The sequence below is a fragment of the Podarcis filfolensis genome (genome assembly GCF_964270895.1).
Source record: "Podarcis filfolensis genome assembly, chromosome: 7".
Classification (NCBI taxonomy): Eukaryota; Metazoa; Chordata; class Lepidosauria; order Squamata; family Lacertidae; genus Podarcis; species Podarcis filfolensis.
The window spans coordinates 3,055,799-3,070,223 of record NC_139603.1 but is presented as its reverse complement, the minus strand read 5'-3'; the positions used below and the strand labels follow the sequence as shown (position 1 = coordinate 3,070,223).

The window sequence follows — 14,425 nt, the reverse complement described above, 5'->3', positions numbered from 1 at the left end:
AATGTCAGAAAATAAGCATTATGGAGCTTGGCTGTAGAATGACCTGGGCCTAACTGAGCAAGGCACTTCCTATGTTCTTGCCAAACCAAACACGATGTGGAGATGTGAGAATAAGGTATCACAAGTTTAAAAAGTAATAGCAGGTGCAAAGGCTCCATTTGGATTTGGGTTGTATTTCTGGAGGAAGAGTGGTTAACCTGTTCCCCTCCTGCCATCATCCTGAGACAAATCCTTTCCCAAGCCACTGCTTGCCCCACACGAGCAATTGGGGGGGGGGCAGGGCTTGACTATTATTAGTGTTTTGCAACCCCCCCCCCCGTCTTGTAGGACATCTTGTTTTAGTGCTCAAGTATAATTTCTTCATGCCCAGAATAAACTTGCAAGACAACTCTACGGGACTCCCCCTCCTCCAAGAGGTGGGGTGCAGGGAGACTCTGGTCTGGTAAATTTCTTGCTGGTGAGCTAACCTACAGGCAATGTAAATAATTTTTGCTCATAAACAGAAAATGAGAAGGATGATTAGTAATAAAAATCAAACAATTAGAAGTCCCATCACCAGTGCAAGCATATTTCTAGATACATGGCGCACAGCTCAAAGAGATTGAAAAACCAACCCTCTGGCTTGGCTGGAGGACAGCATGCAGGTCAAATGCTTTAGGACTGACAGGTGGCTTACTTCCAGGGTAGAGGGCATTTTGCATCTGCAGACAGACGCAGCTGCAGGATTATTGATTCTGAGTGAAGCAGTACATGAACTTCTGTGAACAAGCAGAATTGCCTCATGGAGGCCCTTCTCTGTCCTTGACCTCTCACATGCCAATATTCAAGCAGTTCCATATTATCTTTTATTTTCACAGTGTGCAGTGTTTCCTGGGCTGGAGTTCTTCTAGTGCAGCTGGTAGCACAGTTAGCAGATTTGCATATTTGAATCAGTAGGTGGTTCAGTGGTGGGTGGCAAATATTCAGATATGAGTTGAACCCCCCCCCCTTTCAATCCCACATAAAGAGTTTAAGCTATTTAAAACACCATTGTACACTCCTGCACCAATGTAGAAACTATTCATCAGTAAAGATTACTCTTAATACTGCAAATATTCATTGTAAAAAATAACTTGAAATGTTACTAGAATATAATTTAATAATGAGCTTATGTTCTGCATAAAGAGCACTAAGATCAAAAGTGGTGTTCTGATTAAAAAAAAGTTTCCAAACTGCAATCATCTTGACTCACAAAGCAACAAAGGCTCCTGCTATGTTCACTGGCTGACATTTAAATTTTGTGTCTTCTGGGGAAATAAGCATATTAAAAGAAGAATTGAAGCAGTATTTCCATGGTCTTGGCCCACATTATATGGTTGCACCTTCTCCCCTCACCTCACGAACCTTTAATAGTGGCCCAAACACACAGAAAAGTAGCTGGTGAAGTTTTCCCTAGGATGGAGGTAAGAGCCAGACGTGGTAGGTATGCTTAACAGTCTCTTCATAACCCTTTTTTAAAAGATTAGAAGCAGCCATGAGAGGCAAATGCAAGGAAACCAAACCCTGGGAAAGTGCTGGAACCTCTGGAGTATCTGGTCACTTGGAGATTGGGATGCAAGCAACAATAACTCTATCTCTTTGAGATTATCAGATTAACATTTCTCACCAGGGAAGCAAATTAATAAAGAGGTGGTAGCAGTAACTTGAGGTGTTGCAGGCTGGTCTTGTTTCAAGACAGCTGGGCATGTCCACAGTCAGTCTCATACCAGTCATGAGTGGCTCACCCATGAGGCAAGGTGAGGTGACCACCTCAGGCGGCAGGATCCACAAGGACAACAGATCCAACCTCCAGGAAATGCATTGCCGCCTGCTGCTGCTGCCATCGCCTCTGCCTCCACAGTTGCCACGATGACTGTGGCATCCTTCTTGGAGGTTAGATCTGCAGCCTCCTCAGAAGCCCCTTTCCCCCCATGCCACCTCTTCAGCGGCCTCTTGGTGAACAGGAGGTGCTTCTGGTCTCCCAGGGCTGGGAAGAAAATAGCAGGGGCTGCCTTCTGGGGTCTCCTGGGGTCTGCACCACCCCAGCATGACACAGAGCAGGCCACTCCCCAGCAGGCTTTAATTCCCACTTCAACCATCAGGTAAGGTTGATTTGATTCCCCCTACTCCATTCCTGAGGTAAATCATCACTCAGCCCTTCTTTCCAGACAGGGGTGGGAGCAGTTTGTGGTTTGCCTCAGGTGCCAACATGTCTTGGGGCAGCCCTGATACCCATTCTATGACAAGAACTGTGGCACTAAGCATATATTTTTAAAAATCCAAGTAATTTGCTTCTCTGTTTCATCACCTTGTACTTTAGGAGTAAAGCTTCTGGTGTAGATTGACTGTGCTGGTATGATGGCATTGTATGTTCACAAACATCCCAATCATTCAGGGAACAAACCTGTCTGCCAAAAGGGTTACTTCTTATTACAGGTAGGTAGCTGTGTTGGTCTGCCATAGTCGAAACAATTAAAAAAAAAATTCCTTCCAGTAGCACCTTAGAGACCAACTAAGTTTGTTATTGGTATGAGCTTTCGTCTGAAGAAGTGTGCATGCACACAAAAGCTCATACCAATAACAAACTTAGTTGGTCTCTAAGGTGCTACTGGAAGAAATTTTGTTGTTGTTGTTGTTTCGGTTACTTCTCAGTTTGGTTAGAGTTAAAACCTCAAAGGTTTTAAATCTGATAAAATCCTTATACGGAGGGGTGTTTGATCTGATAATACTCAGGGGGCAATAAGAGCAAAGTTATAATGGGTTATGGTACTGGACGCCATATACGGTAAAAGGTAAAGGTAAGGTACCCCTGCCCGTACGGGCCAGTCGTGTCCGACTCTAGGGTTGTGCGCCCATCTCACTTAAGAGGCCGGGGGCCAGCGCTGTCCGGAGACACTTCCGGGTCACGTGGCCAGCGTGACGAAGCTGCTCTGGCGAGCCAGCACCAGCGCAGCACACGGAAACGCCGTTTACCTTCCCGCTATAAAGCAGTACCTATTTATCTACTTGCACTTAGGGGTTCTTTCAAACTGCTAGGTGGGCAGGAGCTGGGACCGAAAGACGGGAGCTCACCCCGCCGTGGGGATTCGAACCGCCGACCATGCAATCGGCAAGTCCTAGGCGCTGAGGTTTTACCCACAGCGCCACCCGCATCCCGTCATATATGGTAGATTTGAACTAAACAACCTATCATTTCATAGAATTGTAGAGTTGGAAGGGACCAAGAGGGTCATCTCGTTCAACCTCCTGCAATGCAGGAATTTTTTGCCCAATGTGGGGCTCGAACCCGATGCCAAGATTAAGTCTCATACTCTACTGACTGAGCATCCCAGAATATTTGACTACAGGTTTCTACTTTCCATTTTTTAAAAAAATATTTTTATTAAATTTTCCAACATACATTTATAATATCCAGTCTGAATTTATCACATATTTTCTCTTTTAGACTTCCTTCAACCTTTCTGACAATCATCCATTATTCAAATTTTTAAATACGCATTTCCTAATTTTATATTGCATTTTATAGACCTTCACCCTCTTAGTTTTCATCAATACAATAGTCCTCTAACATTCACAGAGCTTCTTGAAATCCCACTAGCGTTATTTGCTCATCACATACACATTTCAGATAATCTGAAAATTTTCCCCAGTCCTCGATGAACTTTTGATCTCGTAGATATCTGATCTTTCCTGTTAGTTTGTCTAGTTCTGCATAATCCATCAGTTTCATTCTCCATTCTTTGAGCATCGGCAATTGTTCCTGTTTCCATTTTTGGGCCAGTAGTATTCTCGCTGCTGTTACTGCGTATTGGAAAAGTTTACAGTCCTTTCTATTTAATTCATTTCCTACTATTCCTAAAAGAAAAGCCTCTGGTTTCTTAACAAACGTATATTTCAACATCTTTTTCATCTCATTATATATCATTCCCCAGAAGCCCTTCACCTTCTTACAATCCCACCACATATAAAATGTTCCTTCTTTTTCTTTACATTTCAAACACTTATTACATGTTTTATACATTTTTGCCAATTTTACGGATGTGATGTACCATCTATAAATCATTTTCATAACATTTTCCTTTAACGCAGTACATGCCGTAAATTTTATATTTTCATTCCACAGTTTTATCCAATCCTTAAACTGTATATTATAACCCAAATCTCTGGCCCATTGTATCACAACCGATTTAACTTCCTCATTTCTTGTATACCATTCTAGCAAAATTTTATACATCTTGGACAAAAATTTATTCTCATTATTTATTATTTCTGTTTGAAATTTAGATTCTTTTTCCTCATAACCTCTTTCTTTTAGGTCCTTTTTAAACATTTCATTAACCTGGTAATAATGCAACCAATCATACACACACACTTTCACTTCTTCATAGGGTTTCATTTTCCATTTTCCTCCTTCTTTTGTAATCAGTTCTTTATATGTAATCCAGTTCCCCCTCATGTTGACTTTCTTAAGACTCATAACTTCTAACGGAGATAGCCAGTAGGGAGTTCTTGATTCTAATAAACTTCTATATCTCTCCCATATTTCTATGAGAGATCTTCTGAAGATGTGGTTTTCAAAACCTTTGTGAATCTTTCTTTTTTCACACCATAAATAAGCGTGCCAGCCAAATCTATTATCAAAACCTTCCAAATCCAATAACTCAGTATTTTTTAACTTTATCCATTCTTTCAACCAACAGAGACATGAAGCTTCATAATATAATTTCAAATCTGGCAGGGCAAAGCCTCCTCTTTCTTTCGCATCTGTTAATAACTGTTACATAATTCTTGGCTTCTTACCCTGCCACATATAGCTTGAAATTGCTCTTTGCCACTCTTTAAAAATCACTGTCCCCTTAATTATTGGAATTGTCTGAAATAAAAATAACATCTTTGGCAGCACACTCATCTTAATTGTTGAAATTCTCCCCCAAAAGGATAACTTCATTCGACCCCATGCCTCTAGATCTTTCTTTATTCCCTTCCACACTGGCACATAATTATTCTGAAACAAATCAATACTCCTGGGGGTTAACCAGATTCCCAAGTATTTAACTTTTTTCACCACTTCTATCCCTCTTTGTTGTTGCATTATTTCTATTGTGCCTTGATCCATATTTTTCACAAACATTTTAGTTTTTTTCTTGTTCAATGTAAACCCTGCTACTTGTCCAAATTGTTCAACTTCCTCCAGAACGACTTTTGTACTTTCCAACGGTTCTTCCACTGTTATTACCAGATCATCAGCAAAGGCTTTTACTTTATATTCATTCCGGCCTACTGCCACACCTTTTATTGCTTCATTTCTCCTTATTGAATTTAGGAAAATTTCCAGAACCATTATGAATAACAATGGTGAGAGAGGACATCCTTGTCTCGTACCTTTTGATATTTTTAATTCTTCTGTAGTCATATTGTTTACAATCAACTTTGCTCTTTGTTTGGTATATATCGCTTTTATTCCATTAATAAATTCTTTCCCCACCTCCATGTGCTCTAAATTTTTTAACATAAAGTCCCAAGATATATTATCAAAAGCCTTTTCTGCATCCACGAATATTAACACTGCTTGTTTCTCATTCCTGGCTGTCAGGTATTCTAACAAATTAACTATATTCCTTATATTATCCTTCATCTGTCTGCCAGGAAGGAAACCCGCTTGATCTTTATGTATAACTTCTTGTAGCACCTTTCTCAACCTCCTTGCTAAAATACTCGCAAAGATTTTATAGTCCGTATTTAACAATGATATAGGCCTGTAATTTTTAACTTGAGTCAAATCTGAGTCTTGTTTTGGAATAAGTGTAATAAAAGCTTCTTTTATTTTTATGTAATAAAAGCTTCTGAGTCTCCGGCATTTGTCTGTCCTTAAGAATATTATTCATAACTTCTCTCAGTGGTATAGACAGAATGTGTCTCATTTCTTTATAATAATTTGCTGTAAATCCATCTGGTCCTGGAGCTTTCCCCTTTTTCAACTCTTTTATGACTTCTTTGACCTCTTCCAATTCTATAGGGGCGTTCAGCCTTTCTTTCTTTTCTGTTGGGATCTTCTGCACCTTTTTTTCTTTTAAAAATCTTTCTATTTTCCTCATATTATTTTTTTCTTTATTATTATACAAATGACTATAAAAATCCAAGAATCCTTTCCTAATACCTTTTGGATTGACTATCTCTTCACCTTCCATAATGCTTTTATTTATTGTATTCCTTTCTTTTCTTAATTTGCCACGCCAGCCATTTTCCTGATAGGTTTCTACTTTCCAGGCAAGAGCAATACTTGGACTATTCAACTTAATATTTTTAACTAGCAAGTGCTGTACAAGATGCATGCAGCAAATGACTCCTCTCCCACATGCCTTCTCCTTCTGACAGCTACAAGACCTCGCAGTATGAATCATTTTCTTAGCATCTAAAATGAAATCAGCTGAAGGAAAGAATCTGTGAATGGCTGGGAAAGGGGAACTTTCTGCCTGCAGTGCTGCTAGCTCTATTTTCAGTTTGTGCCCTTCCTTTCTGACATGAATCCGCACAACTGATTAAACGGGATCTGTTTTAAAGCATTTCACACTCCTTGCCCTACTTCATTTGAGAGAACAGCAAATTATCCACAGGGTGCTCTGACTTGCCACAGACCCACTTGAAAACATTCAGTTGTTGAGGGGGGAGATGAAAAGCACTCTGGGATGCTGAATACCTGGCAGCTGCCGCTGTGTTCTGTGTATCACGCCTTGCTCATTAATCATAACTTCTGCTTCAAAGGATCCCTGACAAAGCACAACAGCAAGAGTCGGGCAATTATCCCTTACTGCAGGTTTCTGGGGACGAGTCTCCAAGGTGATGTATGTGCCATACTGATACTCCATCCTTGGAACATCCAACAGAAAGGAGACCCTTCTCTGCCAACGCTGTCACTACAGAGCAAGGTGTAGCCAATGTGGTCCCCTCCAGATGTTCCTGGATGCCAGCACTCATAATCCCTGACTGTTGGCCATGCTGGTTGGACTGGGAGCGGATGGAAGTTGTAACTCACCAACATCTGGGAGGGAGCCACATCAGGAGCAATGGGGCAATCACTGACAAACTAACCACATAGCAGCACCTGTGGTGGTGTAGACCCTCCAAATGTATTTCAGGAATTGGTCACGTGTTCAGTGCGATAACGTGACACAAGTTTTGGGCTATCCTCCTTCCTCCATCATCACTCTACAGTGTTCAAACTGTTTCTACCATGTTTATCTACATGAGAGATCTTCTTACCCCACAATCCACCTATATTTCCCACCCATTTCATGAGCGGGATCAGGAACATATATACAAAAGTGGAGTGTCTGACTACCAGGCCCTCTGAGTGGCTGTGGAAGATGGCGTAGTATTGGGGGTTAACCCACATGGCCACTGAGTAGAAAGTGGTCAGCTCTTAACAGGCTACTCTATTGTGTGCCTCACGCTCATAATAATCTACCATATTATTTTCCCTCTTTTGGATCCATCCCATGAAATCAGTTGACCCTTCATGTTTAAATTGATTGGCACCCCATAAATTTGTAGCAAGCACTGCACACAAGAGCACAGATGCAAAAAACAAAACAAAAATCTGGAACAAATGGTGGGAAATTTTAGATTCAGGAATGAAGCAAATGAACAGTTTTAAATATTTGGTTTGAAAATGTAGCCGTTTTTGAGAGATGTGGTGGAAAACTACCACCAGTGACCCTCTGGATATTGTTGCTCCTCGGGAGAATAATCATTTTAACAGCATTGCTACTACAGATTGCTGCCTTTCTTAATTCAAGCAATACAGTCTCCAGCAGCCTCTTTAGAAAGAGACTCCACATTTAACCTCCAACCCACAGCATGGGATTTTTAAAATTAACCATATAAGTCCATCTTTCTCCTCTCTTTCCCTCTTTTGTTTGATTTAGGAAATTGCTTTTTCTGTTGTCAAAAGTGGTACTGTTGCTTAATATAAATACTCATCTCATTTTCATCTTTGATTAACAAAATGTCCAAAGTTCATATGCACACAATAAAATAATAAGGTGAACAAGAATACCACAGAAAGTAACAATTTCCAACATATCAGCAAGATCCAACAGTCACAATACAGTAAAAGCAACAGCAAACAACTATAAAACATGCTAAAATACCTGGGCAAATACCACCTCACCTGACACCAAAGACTTATGAAGGTGAGTGCCAAACAAACCACAAGCTATAAAAACCTCTCCATGGTCACCACTTACCTAACCTCAGATAGTGAAAAGAGCTGAAAGAGTTCTGATAAATATCATTTTTTACTCATGTGGTAGAAAATGGATCTTTGGATACCATTTTAAAAAAACACTCAGAAACAGCCTCAGTCTTCTGCATAGTAGAAATTCAGATGACACATTTTGTTTCATCACCACATTTTTATAATTTGCTTATACAATGGAAATTGTAAGAGAGAGAAAAAAAATGAATGTGTAGAAAGAAAGAAAAAATCCTGAAGAGAGCAGGGGAAATAAACAGCAATAAACAGCAATATATGGGGAAATGTTTGTTCATTCCAGAATTGGATAAACAAAGCCTATATCTCAGTGAATTAGTCCTATTGGCTACTACTTAAAGCTTTTCTTTTGGATGTTTGTTTTGTCATTAATGCTATCTCCCAGAATTTTCTCAATTAGTCTGTTATAGCCAAAGGATCCCCCCCCCATTGGTAGGTAATGCAAAGTTTAACACCAGCCAATAAGCATGCCAACTGAAGATCTGTGCTTCTAACTCCTGACCGTATCATGCACAGAAGACTTGTTCTCGGAATTTCAAAATTCATATCCTATTGTTTCTTGTATTATATTCAGTGGCCCAGAATGTTTTTATTTTAATGTACTTCCTACAAAGCAAGTGCTGGCAATATATTTTATTCATTCTATATGGGGGAAAGTACCATTGCCGTGGCCTAAACCACAGAGCCTAGGGCTTGCCGATCAGAAGGTTAGCGGTTCAAATCCCTGTGACGGGGTGAGCTCCCGTTGTTCAGTCCCTGCTCCTGCCAACCTAGCAGTTGAAAAGCACGTCAGTGTGCAAGTAGATCAATAGGTACCGCTCTGGCGGGAAGGTAAACAGCATTTCCATGTGCTGCTCTGGTTTGCCAGAAGCAGCTTAGTCATGCTGGTCACATGACCCGGAAGTTGTACGCTGGCTCCCTCGGCCAGTAAAGCGAGATGAGCACTGCAACCCCAGAGTTGTTCGCGACTGGACTTAACTGTCAGGGGTCCTTTACCTTTACCATTGGTCAGTTGTTCTGAAATTATTTTTCCTTCTTGTTGGTACTAATTAGAGTTACTAGTATGAATTTGAACAACCATTCCCATTCAGTTCGTTGCACTATAATATTAGGTTTTCAATAGACTCTTCCCTCATTTTTTCCTGTATGTCAGTTGATCTCTCTTTAATTCAGATAGAATTAAAATTATTTTATCTGATCAGTTGCAGCAATAGATTTTCAAATGGAGTTTAAAGTAATGGTGTCCGTGGCAGATTTATAATCTGCAAGACCCTGTGCGAAACATTTTTGGGTGATCCTATTCATTTACCTTAATTAATGCAACTATGTGAAAATATGGGGTGCATGAGGAGATGACAGTAATAATATTTCTGTCTTTGCATGTATTTCCCCCTGCCCCTTGGGAACAATTCCTGCTGTGGTGTTTATAATAACAGCACCTCTGAAACTGGTGGACCAACCTCCACTGACTTTCATTGGGAAGCAGGAGAAATACAAACAACGCAAAATATTCAAATACTATAATTCAGCAATGGCAATGCATTGTAATTGTGCTTCAGATGTATTCTCTCCGTTAACAATGCATATTAATAACTTGTGGGGCCCTCAGCTTAAGGGGCCCTAAAACTGCATTTTGCGCATACCTATGAATCCACCACTGCCTGGTATTCCATGTTTTGTTAATAGTTGTCCTAAGAAAAAGATTTAGCACCTTCTGCAGAGTTTTCTTCAACGGGAACAGGAGTGCTCTAATAGCCAAGCCAGCTCCATCAAAACACCACAGATACCCAATCCACCCTATAATTACTCTGTATGATCAGAATCAATTGAGATTGCATGCATCTTCATAAAACCAGGTTGCCTAAGCCTCTTGCTGGGGGCAGGATAGCTAGGATAAATAACAGATGTGATAGTGGACACCCCTGCTGTGTTCCCTGTGGGAAGGTTTACTTTAGCAGAGTTAAACAATCCCCTTTATAAGTTTATGCAGTGGTCTGAGTTCTACTAATAAAGATGCCTTCCTGGTTAAAAATCTCTTTAAACCCCTTTTAAAGAATACACACACAAATCTGATTCATGTTAATATAAAACTATTTCACTCTCAGATTCATTCAGGTTTACAGAACTGTACCTGAAGGCAGGCTTAGGTTACATAACAAGCAAATAACTAAACCAGGGGGAAGTTGGTCCTGAGGTGACTGCAAGTGAGCAGTTACCTTTCAAAACTACCAGCAACCGACAAACTGGTTGTCACAGCAACTGGTTAGAACATGGAGGCCGTTAGTCCTCTGTCAGAATGTTGCACTTGACTGCACCTTTACATCCCACATTCCCATATAAAAGTGCAAACAGCGTCAAGTCCACCAAAGTTCAAACTTGCTCGTGCTTCAGAGTCAATTACTCAGATAACTTTCATAAGTTTACCTCCAAATTGCATAACTTCAAAAACTTTCTAGGGAGACATCCATTCAAGACAGTTGGAACTTCTTGAACAAATCTAATGAGATTCAAGTGGTTGGTATCTTTAAAGACTTACTGTTGTGCATCATATTTAGAGCTCTGTGCACAGAATCCAATATGTGCCTCTAAGGAACAAAGCCCTGATGATTGCTATGAACATAGTATCCCACCACACTGTTCAGCCTGGGCATTAGAAGGTTTGTGTCTTGGTTAATCAGGGCAATGGGGCGATATAGTCCCAGCTGAGTGGGATCTCTGTCTGGTTTGGCAATCACAGTTGGATGAGACTCTCTCCAAGAGTCTGGTAAGCCCCCACCCCAATTATGTTGTTAAGAGAGCAATATAAGAGGCTGATTTTTCTCCAAATATAAAAATTGTTTCCAAATCTGTTCCAAAGGGATTTAGCCATGTTATTGATTACTCTTGAATCTTGCTGCTTGGACTCATGAACTGTTGTGAAAAAGTCTCCGGGAGGAGAGCGGGGAGTGTTCGCGTGACACACCTACACACTGCAGCCAACACACTAATGTGTCGCAACACACGGTTTGGAAAGCTCTGATATAAAGGTGTCATGAGTTTGTTATGTGGTGGTCAGACCCTCTTTTTGAGCAGCATGAGCTAAGGTCTGCCCATCCAGTACTGGATTAAGAAAGCTTTTTGAACCTATACACTTGTGTCTGCTTCCCTTTCTTTGGGATTTTTGGGCATTCCCCCAGGGAAATAACTTGGCATAATTTTATGCAACATTATTCTATATTTCCATGCTGCCACAAGCCAAGGTCTCATGTCTGAGCCCCTCTATTAGCAATCCTGCACTTCCAACTCATCCTGCACTTCCAACACTTGCCGCCTTCCAGTTACTTGCTAGCTCCCTGCCCAACATTTTGAACTACAAAGCCATATTGCCATCCCTTGACATCCATTCCAGCCTTTTCCATGCCTAAGCCTGCCACGGACCATGTTGTCTACGTCTGACAGCTCCAATTTCTTGGAAGCCTTTAACTCCAGTAAATCTAATCATGTAGATTTAACTTGTCTCCTTATGGATCTTGTCAATTTTGTGCCCCCTTGGCTTGGCCTACTATGCAATGGAAATGCCCACACTGCCCTAAATTTGATTGTAGATAATCAGTTATGTAGGATATTGCAGTGCAGAGAGCTGCAACCGTCAGCCTAGCAATATATGATGATTTTCTTCTAAACTTATAATAAAGACACTTAAAAAAACCTTTTGCTTCCCAGATCTTTAAGGTGATTTCCAGGGCTTTTTTTCGGGGGGGGGGGGGCGCAGAACCTTTTTTGAATCTAAGTTTGGCCTCATTGAGAGACACTATTTCAATATGAGTAGGAAAATGAGAGTACCCCTAAATATTTTTTAAGAAAAAAGCACTGATGATTCTTTATTTCCTTCCCTTTAACCAGGTGCTTGATCTGAAGGAGAGACAGAGGTCTCTGTTTGGTCCTGTTGCCTTATTCATCACGGTATTGATCTCATTAGAGGGACTGTGGCAATGGAATCCTTATTATCTGGAGAATCAGTGGTTGACAGAAAAAAAATGTGTACTGGTATTATGAAATTCCTCCTTCCCTGTGCTTCTTATTCCATCTATTTTTGAAGCTGGCATCATGAGCAGGAAGGTCCCAAAGAACTAGGAGAGGAGAGGGAGGTTTTAAAAAGCTTGATGAATACAATTACTTCCAATTGGAGAGGTCAGTTAAACGAGGGACTTAGATAAATGAGCTTTTGTGAAATGTTTCTGAGCTGCTATTTACAGTGAATAACCTCCTCTCATTCAGGTAGGTCTGACACAGTCGAAATAAATAAATAAAATGTCCAGTAGCACCTTAGAGAGTTGGTCTCTAGTGCTACCTGTTAAGTTGTGGGCGAACATATCAGACGACACAGCGATTCTTCAAACAGCTCTTGTTTATTCAGAGGCAGAACAGAACTGAACTGAAGGGCTCAGTCAGCCTGCTTATATAGAGCTCCAGAACAACAGTTACTGTAGCAACTTTCTAAAACTATCCAATCACTGAACGTCACTTTCGATCCTTCATTTGCATAACTATCTACAGTATCCCCCTGCTAGCCCAGGGTGAGAACTTCAATACATAACACTACCGGACAATTTTTTTATTTATTTCAACCTCCTCTCATGTTTATCTTGCATGTTTTCTGTTTTAAAACACCCAGTTGCTACAGTGCCACTGCAGGACATATTTGTTCACGTAGAGACAAACTAGGAGCCATGTCAAATACTTCTTTGTCCATGGCATGTTTGTCCCTGATATATATCTCTTGAATGTAAAAAAATAAAAAAATAAAAATTGCAAGACAATTGCTATTTCTTCCTCTTGTCTGAAGTCAGTTTCATGCAGGCCATGTGTATTGCTGTTCTAAGGGTACCATCACCGAGGCTGCCAGGAACCGTATTCCTAAAATGCTTCAATAGTGCTGAACCAATCATAAGTAGTTAATTGCTCGTCCTATTATTTTTAACCTTTGGGATATGTTGGCTTAAAGTATTTGTGATATTGATCAGTGAAGTTATGTTTTTGCCAATAAAGACTGAAAAGGTGGGCTTTGTTAGAGTCATGACTGGAGCACTGTAGTAAGGGACTATCAGACTCTGGTATGTGATCAGGGTAGAGGGCGGTTGTGTGATCCACTCCCCTATCCCACTTGTAACACGGGAAACCTCACCATCGGGTTTTGATTTGAGCCTTCGCAGGACTTGTGCTTGTGTAGGCAAACTGCACAAGGCAGCCACAAGGGAGTGGTATCAGAAGACTTAGGGCAGCCCTGAGGTTTGAAAATGGCAACAAATCTGCCAGCGGGGTGGGGGGAACCGAGGGAACCAAGAAACCTCAAAACAGCACCAAAACAACTCAGCAGCAGGGAATATCATGCGGCTGGAAGGTGAAGGCGAGCAGTGGGTGAAACGGAATGGCTGGAACAGGACAGAGAGCGCATAGAAGAACCTTGTCTGGCTTCACGCTGAGAAACAAGTCCTCAATGTCCCCGGGGATGCAAGTGAGAACTGCCGAAAGGGAATCAATGGAGAAATTAATTTCTTTCCATGGAGTTGTGACTGGGCAGCAGTCTGTACCTTCCTCAAAACACAAATTTCCTGCTACGTCTACCAGTCCTTATTTAGTGTGACCATTTAAAAAACAACCATGCTAATGCACATTCGAAAGCAAATGTCGCTCATTGTCCTCAAATTCATAGAATCATAGAAATCTAGAGTTGGAAGGGTTGCCAAGGGTCATGAAGTCCAACCCCTGCAATGCAGGAATCTCAGCACGGAGTCCCTCATCCGATTTTGGTTGCGGGGTGTGAGGGGAGGGAGAGAGAGCCGGTTCCCCGCCCAAAATCACGGCTTCCCCTTTTTCCTCTTTCTATGCACAACTATTTCCCCGACTATGAGCAGGCGGAGCATGGAGGGGGCGGGTAACTGTAGTCACAAGCAGCATCCACGTCGAAGGGATGGTCACTCTGCTTTCCCCACCCCTCCTGCGTCTATGGCCCAGCTAGCGACCGCTTACTCAACTCAGGGGAAAGCTCGCCTGCCATTTTGAAAACGGGCAGTTCCCCAGGGGCGGAGTCGCGGGCGAGGATGACGCAAGCCCCGTAGATGACGCATCCGCCAATGGCTAAGCGGCAATGGAATC

The 14,425-nt window shown here is 41.4% G+C and overlaps 1 long non-coding RNA gene across 1 annotated transcript in view; it reads right to left on the bottom strand.

Moving 5' to 3' along the window:
• LOC310767488 overlaps window positions 1-5,093 on the bottom strand; it is a 111,753-nt gene extending 106,660 nt beyond the window's left edge. The window contains exon 1 of the long non-coding RNA XR_014550927.1: window positions 3,574-5,093. This is a non-coding gene — a long non-coding RNA (uncharacterized lncRNA). The remainder of the gene's footprint in view (window positions 1-3,573) is intronic.
• Window positions 5,094-14,425: the final 9,332 nt, after the last annotated feature.